Source organism: Chelonoidis abingdonii, chromosome 4 (assembly GCF_003597395.2).
Source record: "Chelonoidis abingdonii isolate Lonesome George chromosome 4, CheloAbing_2.0, whole genome shotgun sequence".
In the NCBI taxonomy this organism is placed as follows: Eukaryota; Metazoa; Chordata; order Testudines; family Testudinidae; genus Chelonoidis; species Chelonoidis abingdonii.
In genome coordinates, this window is record NC_133772.1 from 109,723,059 (window position 1) to 109,739,783 (window position 16,725).

Genomic DNA, 16,725 nt, shown 5'->3' on the forward strand with positions numbered 1-16,725 from the left:
TGTAAAATTGGAATAATCTCATAGTGTAGACATACCCTCAGCTCTAGACTGGATTACTCTAATTTGCTGTATCTGAGGTTAAACAGAGAAGCCTATCAGAGACTGCACCCAGCATCCCTCTGCTGACTCCCACTTCGCTTCTTTTGCTAAGTGAAAGCCTTAGTCCTGGTTTTCAAAAGCATCAATGAGTCAGGTCTAGCTATATTAGTGACCACATCCATGACCACATCCATGGCCTGCCAAGATAGCCATACCCCTCTGGAACAATACATCTGACAACACCTAGGATAAAACCATGTGAGACCTGGAGATAAACCAGAGATAAATATCCAGAGGGTTTGTCTGTTGAAAGAGTTTCCAGAGGAGGTCAGACTAATTCGAAGCCTGGGCACTTCTAGAACACACTGCAAGACTTTTTTGATGAAGCTTCTCTACCGTAGCTGAAAGGGGGATTATTTTATAAAATATAATTTTAAAATAAAAAGATGCAGGAACCCCCTACTTGGGAGTCTCCAGGGAACTTGGAATGGGATACAGGAAAAGAGAAGAAGTTGATTTGGGCTGTCTGAGACCTGGAAAACAGGAAAGAGTCATTAGCTGCCTCCTGGATGTCTGGACAGGAGAGCAAAGCATACGCAGAAGAGTGCAAGAGAACATCCCAGTTACTGTTATCCTTCAACGATGGAAGGAGACATCAGCATTGAATAGTTCCTGTGATGACAGCCTGTTTGGAGTGGTGGCCTCCACACAGGAGAAGGTCAAACCTCCTAGGTTCAAAACATCCAATCTAGTTTTATACATCCCACACAATAGGGTCTCCCTCTCATGCCACTTTCCTTGGAGAAACTTCCACAGCCTGGTATAGCTCATCATCAGGAACTGTTGCCTGCTATTTACCCCAAATCCTACTATTCTTTATTTCATTCAGTTAATCCTACTTACACTTCCGAGACCATCCTAAATCCTTATCCTTCAGATAGTTGAAGACTTACCATTTCCTCCCTGCTTATTTATCACTTAAGCAAACCAGGCAGATTTAATTCATCCCTCCAGCCCGCTGATCATTTTCATTGCACTTCTCTAAATTCTTTCCAATTTTTCAGCATTTTGCTGATAATGAGGCACCCAGAACTGAATACAAGGTTCCATGTGCAGTCATGCCACAGCCAGGTGGACAGACACTATTAACTAGCTGCTCCAGGGGGTCATATCTCTGTATATGTAGCTCAGAATTGCATTATAGTCACATCACATTGCAAACTCATGTCCACTTTTCTGTTCATTATTACTCCTATGTTACTTTCAGACATTTAGCGGCAAAGAGTCCTGTGGCACCTTATAGACTAACAGACCTGTTGGAGCATGAGCTTTCATAGGTGAATACCCACTTCGTTGGATGCATGTAGTGGAAATTTCCAGAGACAGGTATAAATGTGCAAGCAAGAATCAGGCTAGAGATAACGACGTAAGTTCAATCAGGGAGGATGAGGCCCTCTTCTAGCAGTTGAGGTGTGAACACCAAGGGAGGAGAAACTGCTTTTGTAGTTGGCAAGCCATTCACAGTCTTTGTTTAATCCTGAGCTGATGGTGTCAAATTTGCAGATGAACTGAAGCTCAGCAGTTTCTCTTTGAAGTCTGGTCCTGAAGTTTTTTTTGTTCAGGATGGCTTACCTTTAATACTGCGATTGTGTTCCAGGGAGAATTGAGTGTTCTCCTACAGGTTTTTGTATTTTGCCATTCCTAATATCTGATTTGTTGTCCATTTATCCTTTTACTAGGATGTAAAAGTTTGGCCAATGTACATAGCAGAGGGGCATTGGCTGGCAATGATGGCATATATTACATTGGTGGATGTGCAAGTGAATGAACCGTGATAGTGTGGCTGATCTGGTTAGGTCCTGTGATGGTGTTGCTGGTGTAGATATGTGGGCAGAGTTGGCATCGAGGTTTGTTGCATGGATTGGTTCCTGAGCTAGAGTTACTATGGTGCGGTGTGCAGTTACTGGTGAGAATATGTTTCAGGTTGGCGGGTTGTCGGTGGGCAAGGACTGGCCTGCCACCCAAGGCCTGTGAAAGTGAGGGATTGTTGTCCAGGATGGGTTGTAGATCACTGATGATGAGTTGGAGCGGTTTTAACTGGGGACTGTATGTGATGGCCAGTGGAGTTCTGTAGGTTTCTTTCTTGGGCTTGTCTTGCAGTATGATACCCACACAAGGAAATAAGGAAACAGATCAACAGAGCCAGACGTGTACCCAGAAGTCTCCTACTGCAAGACAAGCCCTTCTACACCACTCATGAAGATATTAAACAAGACTTGTCCAAATACAAATTTCTTGGGCATTCCACTAGACACCTTGCCCAACTTGATACATTCACACTCATAACTCATTATTTACAGTCCTTCAGCCAATTTTCAATTATTTCTATTGATATATTTTTTTAAATGACAGTAATTTTCTCAATAGCAAATGAAATATGTTGATATTAAAAGTTATGCAAATACAATATGAAAAGGGAAATATTTTAAAAACAGAAACAGAACCAACACAATGAAACATACAAATGAACAAAGGCAAGGACTGTTTCATTCACTGTACAGGGAGGTACCTCTGCCAGTTATACTTCCATGTCCATGTCCTCTCCAAGCCAATCTGAATTAATTTGGTAGTAAAATTTTGTGAGATGCTTTTCTAAAATCAAATTGCTCAACTGTATTCACTTCATCCACCAATCAGGCTTTCTTCCATTATTGTAATATGGATAGAAGTTAGACTTTTGGGCTAGCAATTGTCAATATCATTCTTTCCCCCTTTTTAGGAAAATTGATGTATCTATCATAGGTCTCTATATGATTATCTCTGTTGTATCTAAGTGCAGCACAAAAAAATCAAGGTCACAGAGCCCAGTAACAACAGGATTCATCCCTCTCCTCCCTGCCACCCCCACAATCCTGTGAATTTGTGCGTGTCCATTTCACATGCTGCTTCTGTTGTCAAGCAACTCCATCTTCTTTCTTAATTTCTGTTGAAGGTGCATGTCTGGTGATTTGAGAGGTGAAAAATCCCACTCCTCTCCTGTCCAAGCTAGATTAAAGGCACCTAATAGAGTGTATCTGTTACGAAGCCAGGAGGTTGGTACCCCATCTGTTTAAGTGGAGACCACCTAATCCAACTAGTCCCTTCATGTTACAGAAGACTGCAGGGCCATGTGAATCCTAAACTCTGCTTTAGGCTATTAGTACATCCACTGGCTGTTTCCAGCATCAATCAATCTTCTGTCTTCACTCGTGCTCAGCAGTGGAAAGATCTCAGAGAAAATCGCCTCCCCTAAGCCCATCTACTGTTCTCTCCCCAGGTCACTGAAGTCATGCCGCTCCCATGTCATGTCCCTTTGCTCAGGTCATTTTGTTCCCACATGGATGACAATAATTTGAAATGTCCCCCTTTACCCTTTTCGTTACACCGTTTGTCTTGGTCATCTCCTGTGTTTATCTGTCACCTTTGATCTCAAAGCACTTTACAAATAGTGTAACTAGGCATCAGTTTGCCTCCTTTTGAAATGCCCCCCCCCCCGACAGTACAAAGTAGCAGCTGTTATGAAATAAGGACAGCAGCTCTAGGTGATAGTTTAGGGCAGACAGTAAAGAAGATGACTGTGTCCATCTGAGTCAATTTTAAAGAAGAAGAAAGTTATTACTTGAGTTGAAATTTGGCCAGGATGCTGGCGATAATGCTCAGTCTCTGACAAAGTTTGTCAGCCTGCAAGCTTGGTGAGGGGGTGACATGTCCAAGCCTGACTCCACTATGATATATTCTGTCCAGGTCTCTGTCCCTAGCACATTGCTCAGTCACAGAATTTGAGGTACTGTCCATGTTCTTTCTGTCAAACTTCATCTCCTCCTGGGATGGGTAAATATAACTAACTTGCCTCAGCAACAACCTCCCTCTCCAGTTGTCATGAGGCACCTCCTCCTGCCCCACATTTTCTTCCAAAAGAAGGCATTGCTAGGCTGACTTTTTTGCCCCATGCATAAGGCAACCTCAACCAGCAGTCTTAGCACTATCCAGTAGAATGTATTGGTTATTTGCCTTCTTTAAACCAATAATGCTCAGTGAATCTAAAAACCTTAACAACACAATCCCCTTGTGATGTACATAGGTTAGTAATATTGTTCTCAAGTCACATATGGGGAAACTGAAGCATAAGAAGTACTTGTATTTTGAGTCAGTGTCACAGCTAGGTGCTCTGAGCAATGTTCTAGGGACAGAATCTATCAGAGCGTAGCCCAGAAGTTCCTGGTTCCCTGTCCATGTGCAGCCCATTACATGGCCCTGACCTCCAAACCCATAAATCACAGTGCCCAGCTGGTGGGAGGTTGGAGAGTTCAGAGACTGCGCTCCAGACCCGGTTCTGCAGAGTAAGACAGTCTGCACAGGGTTTGTGTTCGGGGCCTGCTGCCATACCTTTGTGCCTTCATCAACTCCTCTACATTGCCTAAGAAGGTAGCATGCAGCTTGTCCCTGGGTTCTACTGTGAGTGCAGTTCCTCTGGGGCAGCCACATCCAGGTTGTTGATGAGTGTGTGATGGTTAGGAGTATTTTGATGGTGGGAGCACCCAACATGTGGTCAGCATTCCCCAGACACAGCGAGACAGTCTCTGCCTCAAAGAGCAGCATAGAGGCTACAGTAAAATGATGCTCACTATTGCCTAGTCTCCTGAGCCAAGAGGTCAGATCTAGTCGAGGCAGCCACTTGACTGGAGCCTCTCAGCATATATGTATGTCACCCCAATGCTCAAACCTCAGAGCCTGAGTGCTCACTGGGAGCGGCTGCGGCTTTCGGAGATTCTTCATTAGGTCATTGGCCTCAGAAGTTAGACTCTCCCCTCCCCCACCTCTGTACACAACTGTTCCTCATTTACATAAATTATCTCTATTCAATTATCTGTCCAGATGTCCAAATTGTGCCACCAATGATCTGTGAATGCATTAAAAATGGAATATAATTTAATAATAACTGATTAGAAGGAGATTAGTTGTTATATAAAAAGGAAAAACCAAGAGATAGCTAGTTGCCCTTAATCCGAGCCAATCCACAGTAATTATAGAAAATAGCCTCTCTCTCTTCCCCTCCCCATCTCTTTCTCTCTCCTTCCCTCCCTCCCTCTCACCCCTCCATGTTCTCTCATTCTTCATTTCCCTTTTCTCTCTGTCCTTTCTTTCCTCTTTTTCTTTGTTTCTTTATTTTCTTTGTCTCTATCCCTCCTGTATCTTCTCTCCACTTTCTCTCATTGATTATACAGACCTACATCAACAGACTTAAAGCCCCTTCAGCTGAGGATACACCCACGTAACTGTGGATATTCTGGCAGGTTCCAGCCAACAAGAGCTTTCAGCTGCTCTGATGTCTCTCTTTCAAGCCCTTTTGGCAATGTCTCTTCATCCCTTTCAATTTTCTGTTAAATAACTTTGAAATTTCACCCCTCTTTCCTTGCTTTCAAGCCAAACTCTTTTAGTATTTCCCTGTCTGATTCCTTAGGAATAATTTAAAGCAATGTCTACATAGTATTGAATTTAGGACAATATAAATTATATAAGGCCTAGGTGTCCTCTCACTTGCACCAGTGGGAATCTGGAAGAGCTCCATGGAAGTCACTGGAGTTACAGTGCTGTTGGACTGGTGTAAATGGAGACATCCCATAGTGTTCTCTGAATACTGTCACTGGTTTAGTTCTCTCTGCTGTTTCTGCCTCTCCCAATCAGACAGCTGCAGTGTTCTAAGATGCTGTGAAAGAAAGGGCATAGCGTCTATGGGTTCCTCAGCCCCCACCACTATATCTTCCCTCTTCTAACAGAGCAAGTTTTGTCACAGCTCTGACTATCTGTGCCAGCTGGGGCACTGGGTATCGGCCTCCATCAGATGTGATTTGCAGTGGTGCTAGGCTGTGCACTCAGGATTCTCTTAAGTCTGATTTTTATTTCTGTAACTGTAACTTATAACAAGGAAAAGATCATTGGCAGAAAATGTGGGCAATTAGTATTAGGGTGGAGCAGATTTTTTTTTCCTCCTGTTCACTTCAAGTATTTTGATTTTGAAGTTACTAGTTAAAAGTTCTCTTTTACATACATGAGAAAATGTCTTGTTTTTCCCAGTCCCCACTTCCAAATGGAAAGGTGCCCAGGTATAACAAGGTGTATGGATACTGCTGTACAGAAATACTTGCAAAGTTTAAAAAAGAAAAGTTGAAAACGATATATTAAGTGTACCTATTTACCCAACGTCATGGAAGCTGACATTTCAAATTCTCCTTGTTCTCACTCTGACATTGAGACCTTTCCCTGCCACCTGGCTGGTGCACAGGATGCTTTCACCTCCTGCAAACATTGCACCACAGAAAATTGCATGCACCGATTGGTCCCCATTCCCTGCTCCTCACTCTAGGCTGACAAGCAAAATGAAATCCATAGTCCACATTCCCTCCCAGCTGACTGAGTCCATGTGCAGCTTTTCAGTTCCTCAAGGACAGTTACAGGACTTAGACAGTCAGCTGAACCAGTCCATCCAGTGTTTCTAAGACGAGATATGGTCTGTGCTTCACTTTCAAGCTCTACATGCACTAAAGCCTTCAGGTACATCATTGATGTCAATGGGAATAGCAGCAGGCTCTGCAGGCTGACAGAGTGTGTAGATCCAGGACCTTGGACTTACTTTTGAATGGGAAGGTCTATGGTATCTGAATGGGAGTGTGGGGATGGGTGCAGGGCCAGGCACTCTTCAGCTCATGAAGTTTTGGGTACATATGTGGTTATGCATGGAAGTATTTTAGCTAAAGTTATGTATTCACATAAGTCTACATTATATATCTAATCTAGACATTTATACCCTACGCATTGCCATGGTATCTAAGCATCTTATTAACACAATTCAGCACATATAGTTTTATACACATAACACTTCATTTAATCATATAAAGGGTTATCCACAGAATATTTAAAGAGAAAGGTAGTTAGCTGAATGATGACCAGTCCTCTCTCCTTTTTCGGCTATTACTGACTTCTCCAGCTCAAATAAAGACCATGGTGCTGGTTCCACAATTCCTACCAAGGATATGCTGTGATGATTTTCCAAGTTTCATCCCTATTCCTGTACAGCTTGGAAGCACAACCTGGACTGGATCTTCCAGTGTAGACAAGAGAGTTATTTTTGGGTGGGTGGAGAACTTGGATTCTTCAAAACATACAGTTTTGTGTGCTGCAGTCCAGAGTTTTCAGGAGTCAATGTTGACTTTGTGAGTCCCAGAGGAGCCTCATGTATGCTCTTAATGTACTTTGGTTGGTTTTAAAGAAATATTAAAAAGGACATTCCCAGACAAAAAGCTTTTGGTTAAAGTCATAGCTGCTCCAGTGACCAACAAACATTTGAGAAAAAAATAACTGCCAAGAATATTAGTTAAAAAAAGAAAAAACATCTAACCATTTTAAAAGCATGGAAATTATCTTAATTTATCACGTACATAAAGTTTTGACTAGCCTACCATTCATAGATGTTTTAACAAAAATGTAAATATGAAAATTAACATTGATGTTCCAGTAACAACCTTAAGTTGGGACCAATTTTCTTTTCTCTTTCCCCCTTGATTGTGTAATATAGACTTCGATCCTGTAAACACATGTGCATCTTTATTTATATGAATAATATTACATAAATGTTTGCAGAATCAAGGCCATAGTTGTTCAGTGTTTTGTCTAATAACTATGGAATGGGATGTCAGCTGTAAAAGGACCATGAATAATCTGGTTGAAAATATAATTTATGAAGATATATCTTCATTACATGTCATTATGTACAAAGCAATGTTCTTTGTATTATCTATACATTGTTGGCAACACTCATGATTTTCATGAGTCTCATCATATTTGTCAAAAAGAACAGGAGTACTTGTGGCACCTTAGAGACTAACAAATTTATTTGAGCATAAGCTTTCGTGGGCTACAGCACACTTCATCAGATGCATAGAATGGAACAAAAAGAAAGAAGATATATATACATACAGAGAACATGCAAAGGTGGAAGTAGCCATACCAACTGTAAGAAGCCAATCAATTGGTATGGCTACTTCCACCTTTTCATGTTCTCTGTATGTGTAAATACCAGTTTATGCATCCGATGAAGTGGGCTGTAGCCCATGAAAGCTTATGCTCAAATAAATTTGTTAGTCTCTAAGGTGCCACAAGTACTCCTATTCTTTTTGCGGATACAGACTAACATGGCTGCTACTCTGAAACCATCATATTTGTCGTTTTAAGACCCAGCTCCTGGAGTCAAGTGATTATATGAGACTCTAAACTCTCATTTTAAAAGAGTACATTTCTGTCCTCATGGTTGCAGAGAAAAGCTTGAAAATCTGACCTGAATGCACCCTAAAGGCTCAGAAACCAAAAGGTAATTACAAAGATCTTTCCCTCTGAACACATACCATGATTTTGGGCAACCTGACTCATGATTTTTTTGAATGCTTGGGGTTTGCAATACTGCTGTCTGAGAAAACTGATAATTAAAATGTTAGTGTTCTGTAGCTAGAAGATAGGCTTTGAATGGTTTTATTTACATAGAGATAGGTTGTGATAAATATGGGGTTCCATTGGTTTATTATTAACTGTGAGTAAGGTAGTGCAATGTGGCCCATCAATTGATGCAAGACAAGTTATAGTTCACTGAAACTGTTTTAATGCTGTATATGTTGAAACAAATGGTTTGATTTAAAAAAACAAAATAAAAAACTATCACTAACACCTAAATCGAAGTAATATGTTTCTTGGTATCTATCTTAGAGATTTAGGGTTAAAGCTGTTATTAAATTATCTGTATAATGTTAATTTACCCATGTTTAGATTAATGTTAGGGAATGTATGAACTGTAAGTATATTCAAACCTTTATGTACATTACAATAAACTGTAAAAAATAAGGAAACAAGAGGGCATCTGCAGCTTCTTGGTATTCATTTTTCTAATGTCTGTTAATTTCAGTCTGAACCTTAACTTTAACATCTTTTTGTCTAAGAATATGCGGTAGTCAGTGCTGTGAGCTATACTTAGCTTTATCTTTGTCATTGTGAAATTTATTAAGAGTCATGAAGAAGAAGGATAATCCTGTGGTTACAGCAGAGAACTGTGAGTCCAGAAGCTTCTTGATCTAGTCCCAGTTCTGCCACAGATTAATGTTATGGCCTTGGCTAAGTCACTTGACAAGATCTATTTTCCATAAAACCGTATTGATAGGTGTTAATTATCATACCATCTTTTAATTCTTTGCTGATTCACTCCCATATCTTCCTTTCCATGATTTTGTACAGGCCTGTTATCAGGCAAATTGGCCTATGGTTTCTCAGGTCATTCAATTAAACTTTTAAAATATTAGTATAAGATTAGTTTTTTCCCAGTTCTCTGGAACTTCTCCAGTATTGCAAGATTTTTTTTTAAGATCTACATGAGTGGTTAAGAGAGCTCCTCAGCCAATACCTTTAAAATTTTTGGGTGCAAGTTATCTTGTCCTGATGATTTAAAAATATTTAATTTTAATAATTACTGTGTAACATATTCCCTAGATAATAAAGGAATAGAAAGTATTTCATTGTCACTGTAAAATGTGAAAATGTCATCAAGCTTCTTATCAAATACAGAATTGCAATACTTATTGAAAATTTCTTCCCTTTCTGCATAACTGTTGACAATTTTGCAATACTTAGCTAGTAATACGCTATATCATTTCTAGGATTTCTTTTGTTCCTGGTATATTTTAAAATTTCCTCCTTATCCTTAACCCTACTGACCACAGATTTTTAATACCTTTAGCTTCCCTTATCCATTGTCTTCATTTCATAATCGCTAATTTATAGTAATTGCTTTCAACTTCTCCTTTTTTATATATATTGGGATTTTTAAATTTTATTTTTATTTCCACTTTCACTTCCCTCCTTAACAGGGAAGATTGTGATTTTTTAAAAATTATTTATTGCGTTTCTAGTAAAATATCCTCAAATAATTCTCAGTCACTGGTCACTTTGTTTAAATTTTTTCCTCTCAGTTTTGTTGATGATTGTTTTCAGCCTTGGGAAATCATTGCTTTTAAAGCTCCCTGTGTATTAATGGTCAAAACTATATTCCGTTTTCACATAACCAATATACAGTAATTAGATTAGGTACATAGTGATCACATGCCCTAGGCAACCACTAATTTATAGTCAATGATCAGTTGTGTAAGGGAAGTGGCCCTTGCTGTGGGCTCCATATGGGGGTCCCTGGTTTGAGGGTTGCCTGTGTTTGAAGTGCCCTCTGTTGGGGGAACCTGGCTGGCACCCTTGATGGGGGACACTTCCTTTATGGAGATGCCCTGGTTTGGCATGGGCATGGGCATGTGCTGTGGGCACCCTGGGGAGAGTCCTCAGGCTGCAGGTGCCCGGGTTTGGGGAGGCACCCCGTTCTGAGGAGAGTGTCCCTTGGCTGTGGGCTCCCTGCTCGGCAGGCACAGGAGCTGCAGGCTGTAATTAGCAGCATTAGAGGAAGGAAAGTTGCCTGCTCTGATCTCTGTCCTGAGGCCACAAGGTCCCCAGCTCTCCTTCCCTTCCCTCATTGCTCCATTACACGCCCAGCCACAGCCGGCCTCCATCCCCAGTCTGGGGCGCCGCCTGTTTGTATTTGCCAGCAAATGATTAATTGTTGCGCTGCATTTGCCGTTAATGCTGCTAATCCGGGCGGCTCCAGGCCAGGCTGCTGGGGGGCGGAACCCGGCGGTAATTACTCCCCAGACAAAGCTGTGCAAACAGAGGAGAGTGGAAATCTCGGCCCATATTGCCGCGCGGCAGCCCCCACCTGCGGGATAATTTGAGACTCAAATCCCAGCAAAGACCTGCTGCAAATTGCTGCAAATTAAGCTGATTTTGCCCCGAATGAGGGATTTTCTGCTGCAGATCAGCCCTTCCCTGGAGCTGATGAGGTGGGGATTAGAGAAGGGACCGAAATCAAAGGGACAGGATGGTGCGGCTGGCTGGGAGGGGGGAGGCGAGAGGCGGGGGGGCTGCCTAGCAGTGAAAGTCCCGGAGCATTAACACTTATTGATTTCTGCTTTGCTGACATTTTATTCTATTACCAGGTTTCTGATTAGCCTAAAATAGGAGCTGGGGGCAGGCAGACCAGGAGTGCGGAGCTCAGATAGGGAACCGGCCCGGGCCCCTACAAGCGAGCTTACCTTCAGCCCTCCCCTCCTGGCACCAGTTGATACCAGCTTTGAGGGGCAGCCTAGTGGTCACTTGGGGCTGAAGACTTAACAGGGGAGCTCCGTTTGTAGCGATGAAGGTCCCATTGGGCGGAGGTGTGTGTGTGTGTAGTCTCTTTCTCTCTGCAGAGCAGAGATGCAGCTGATGTTCCAAAGAGAGCAGGAAGCTGCTTTCTAAAACCCTAAAACTGCAGAATACCCAAAGCACTAGCAGAATGGGTGACGGGAGGAGCTAATTTACTTCTCTCTCCTCTGTCTGTCCATCCATCCGTCCATCCATCCCTCACTCTTTCTTGTAAAGCTCTTCACTTCCAGCTCTTCTTACAGGAATAGCAATATATGTAGTAGGTATTTAAAATTGCGCCATTAAAGATTTTATGTTGTGGATGTTAAAATTAAAAAGATATATGTGCAAATAGTCGCTATGAATTTAATCAACTTGATTTAATACTAATAGGAAACAGCAAATGGAATTTATGACTCAAAAAAAGGAAGCGACTCTTTTAAAAAAAATACAAGTACTTTGTGCAAAACAGAAAAAAAAAATCCCAATCTGAAGAATTTATTAGAGTCTAATCCCCCCACAACAACCGAAACCGGGGCTGCCTACCCAATAATCCCGCCTGCCATTAAAATATTAAAGATAAATCTAATCGTCTCTTTATCCAAAATAAGCGACTTTTATGTGGAGAGAAAATGTCTAACCCTTGGGGAAGAGAATTACTCCTAATGCAGCAAATGGAATTCAGTTGGGAGGGCAAAACTGGGTTTAAAAGCAAATGAGATGGTAATAGAGATAAAGCCCAGTATAACAAATTAAAAACACTCATTTACATGAATTAAAATCCTTCCTAAAGGAAGATGAATGTTCCAAGTGGGAGTCCACTGGACAGCCTTGTTCCTTCTTGGCCCACAGGAAAGCACGCAGCCCCTCTAGACCAGGGAGAGGTCTAAGAGGTGGTGATGGGAGGATGCAGGAAAGACTTTCTCCTGGCCTTTCGTGGGGTGGTCTAACCTGTGCCCTACAACTGCCCTCATGCTGCAAGCCAGAAACTAGTGCCTCACAGGCACCAGAAATCCACACCCCAAAATTATCATCGCCCTTTCTGCCCAGATCTTTGGAGCCCTCAGCCTTACACACCATCCCCAATCCCACACTTAAGGATTCCTAACCCCACACAGGGTCCCCAGCACCACAGCCTGGCACTTAACACTCCACACTGGAGATATCTAGCCTGTGGTGTTTCAGTTTGTGTTAAGAAGAAAATATATGGGTTTCCTGAGCCATGCTTGTTTTAAACAGAAGTGTTTGAGGAGCCCTGTCATGGTGGAGAGTGGACTCCACGCCTCCCACTGTCACCCAGTGCTTGCCCAGTAGGATGACCAGACAGCAAGTGTGAAAAATTGGGGTTGGGGGTAAAGGCGCCTATATAAGAAAAAACCCCAAATATGGGGACTGTCCCTATAAAATTGGGAGCAGCCCCAGGGACTCTATGGTGTGAGCAACAGTGCTCTGAGCAGAGGCTGTCCCTTCCCTGCCGCAGCTGCTCAGCAGCATGCCTATCTGTCAGCTGCTGCATCACAGGGAAGGGAGGAGAGAGTTGCCTGGGATGTGCCATTGCCTGCTCCCCTGCCAGGTTGGGGGGACCTCAGGGAGAACAGGTTAGGAGCTTGATCATATCTGCCTGAGCCTGGAGGGCATGTAGCAAAGGATGGTCCCTTCTCCCACACAGCCCCCCAGGGGAGCCCAAGCCAGGGGAGAAAGAGAAGTTCAGTTTGAGAACAAACGAGTTACAGTTCTCTTATTCCCTGTGCCAGCCCAGCTATAGCTTCATCAAGCTGCCAGTGGCCCCCTGCACACCATACACCAGGTGCAGTAGCTGGAGCTCTGCATACTTCAGTCATTCTCCCTCTCTGGCTCATGCACCCAGGGCTGCAGGGAGAGAGGCATAGGAGATGGTTATGCCGCCTTTAGCTCCGCTGGAGGAATCCCCAGCCATGGACTTCAGAGGTTTCTGCTCCCGTTGTGCCTCCTGAGCACCACAGTGGGAGTGGAACAGGGCAGAGAATCTGCCCCCAAGTCCCGATTGTGGCTCATCAACCTTTATGAAATAAGGTTGAGAAGATGGGATACCCCAGGCACAACACAGGACTCTCAATGCCACACTCCAGTGCCTCCAGTCCAACTGCATATGCTAGAAAACCCATCCCATGCATCATCTATCGTGCTGCACTCTGAACTCTACAGTCCCACACAATCTTGACCCTATGTGCTCAATCCCCCCCCAACCCTACACATTGGATGGATTTCCCAGCCCTCCCACAATCCTCAACCCTACACACTGGGAGCCCCAGTGCAAGGTACTGTCTTCAGCCTATCCCTTCCACTCCCATGTTGCCTAGAATCTCATGTTTTATAAACAAACCTCCCTCTGCTCATGGTCATGGTGACCCTGTCCAAGTCACTCCACCAATCCTCAGCTCTTCCTCTCTCCCCATATACCAAAGTGTCAGCTTTCAGAGCGGAGCGACTGTGTTGTCAAATCTTCATGAACAGGAAGCTCAGACTTTTATTATTTCACATAAAATGGAATTGAATGTTGTGAAGGGAAAAAAATTCTCTTTGGTCAGCCTGATCGCTGCTGTGAGCAAAAATGTCCATCCTCAAGCAACATCTGCAGGCATGAGGGGAAGAAAAGTATTGGTTTGCTGAGTTCTGCATTCCCAAACCAGCTCCAGCCTCTCATCTTAGTCCCTTTCACCTCCCCAGCCTGCCCCCCTGTTGGATTCCAGTTCCACTGGGAGATGATTGATCTCTCCAAAGGCTGGGATGATGGGACAGCTTCTCCAGTGTAGTGTGGTTGCTTTGTGCTACTACAACATTGTCTTAGCCCGGGGAGGAGCCCCCTAGAACATGGTGGTCTAGTGCCAGTGTAGAGGCTGTTATCCAGTCCTGCTCTCCCACTCATAGAATCATAGACGATTAGGGTTGGAAGAGACCTCAGGAGGTCATTTAGTCCAATCCCCTGCTCAAAGCAGGACCAACACCAACTAAATCATCCCAGCCAAGGCTTTGTCAAGCCAGGTCTTAAAAACCTCTAAGGATGGAGATTCACCACCTCCCTACCCTAGGTAACCCATTACAGTGCTTCACCACCCTCCTAGTGAAATACTGTTTCCTAATATCCAACCTAGACCTCCCCCACTGCAACTTGAGACCATTGCTTCTTGTTCTGTCATCTGCAACCACTAAGAACAGCCTAGCTCCATCCTCTTTGGAACCCCCCTTCAGGTACTTGAAGGCTGCTATCAAATCCCCCCTCATGGTTCTCTTCTGCAGACTAAATAACCCTAGTCAACCCACTGTCAACATAGCAGGGAAAAGGAGCCATGGCTGGAGGAAAGGTGGGGTAACCAGAACATCCCTGTTCCATGCAGATTGTTAGCTGCATTTTAGTTCCTTGGTGCTGTCTGTAGCCAGTGTAATTTAGAGTAGACCTCAGGCTGCTTGAACATGGCAAAGGGGGAATGACCCTGTGAAGAAGCTGCACCAGAATTGGAGTGGGGACAATAGGGACAACCACCTCTGACCTGCGCTCTGTGGAGATCAGCCACACCTCTGGATCTAGCCCAATAAAGGCTCCCTGTGAAAGTGTTTAAATTCCTAGGGCTGGCAGCTCCCTGTCACAGAAAAGATCCAGAAGATGGCAATGAAAATCCTGAGTACAGCTGAATGTTTGGGTGAAGGCAGGGGGAGGGACATTTATACAATGAGAGAGAGGAGATAGGATGCTCAGACTACATTGTCAAGTGCACTGGGAGAGGCATTGGTGGCTTTCTCCTTCCCCACATCCAACTCTGAGGACAGTCTCAGGCTGGTTACAGCCAGATGCTGACAGCCTCAAGGAGCCATTTCAGCAGCTGGAGATCACTGAGGTGTATGGCCAGTCACACTGGCCATGTCCCATTTCACCTAATCTTTCATGCCATTACACAACCAAAAGATCTCACTATGCTGAGGATTAAGCCTACTTCAGGGGCATGCACAAGAATAAAAATGTGAGAGCTTTAGAACGGGCATGTTCTCTGCCCTCGTTGTGGTTCTGGAGCTGGAGGAGCGTGCTCTCCTCCCATGGCCCCCAGGGCCAGAGGCACTCACTCTCTCCCTGTGGCCCCAGGACCAGAGGAGCTGTCAGCTCCTGCTGCGGCCTTGGGACCAGAGGAATTCTGTGCCCCCACCTATTATTGGGGGGAACCATGCCCCTTCTTGCTGCTCCTTATGCACACTCCTGCCTTGCATTGTACCAGGGCTGCAGCACAAAGAATGTACAGATCCAAGAACTGAACCCAATAAATGCAGATGCTGTTGCCTTGCAGCCCCAGTGACTGAGGGAGTTAAGGACCTTGAAAGCCATCAGCTGGCTGTAGATCAGTAAGGAATGCTGGAGAGCATGCTGGTAGGTAGAAAAAAGCAGTAGCAGTGTGGGGAGCTAGCACTAATCTCACCAGGGAGTGAAATGGAGAGTGGTACTGCTCAAAGCTCCACCCACAAACCAACTTTAGCCCATTTGAAACACCAAACCAAGATACCATTCACAATAGGTTATGCAGGTCTCCAAAGCGAAATAGTTAAGAATATTAACATTTGAATTGTCATCTGTAGACTTCAATGTTAACAACCTCTGTCATAAATAGGGGCATTTCATGCCTCTCTTAGAGCTGTTGTTTCAGGCTGCCTGTGCAGTAATATCTGACTGCATCATTTTACACTCTGTTTACATTTTTAAAGTTATCTTTGCAACCAGAAGAGCAAGAGACTTGGACAGCCTTCCCCATGAGGAGAGATTGGGACTGTTTAGAGAAGAGGTTCATAGATGCCAACACCAGAAGAGACCATCTAGTCTGACCTCCTGAATAACACAGGCCATAGAACTTCCCCCCAAAATTCCTAGAGCAGATCTTTTAGAAAAACATCCAATCTTGATTTAAATATTACCAGTGATGGAGAATCCACCACAACCTTTAGTAAATTGTTCCAATGCTTAATTACCCTTGCTGTTAAAAATGTATGCTTTATTTCCATTCTGAATGTGTCCAGCCATTGGATGGTGTTGTATCTTTCTCTGCTACACTGAATAACCCATTATCAAATATTTGTTCCCAATGTAGGTATTTATCAACTGTAATCAAGTCACCTCTTAACCTTCTTTTTGTTAAGTTTAATCTATTGAGTTCCCAAAGTCTATCACTATAAGGCATGTTTTCTAATCTTTAATAATTCTTGTGGTTCTTAGAATCATAGAATCTCAGGGTTGGAAGGGACCTCAGGAGGTCATCTAGTCCAACCCCCTGGTCAAAGCAGGACCAATTCCCAACTAAATCATCCCAGCCAGGGCTTTTTCAAGCCTGACTTTAAAAACCTCTAAGGAAGGAGATTCCACCACCTCCCTAG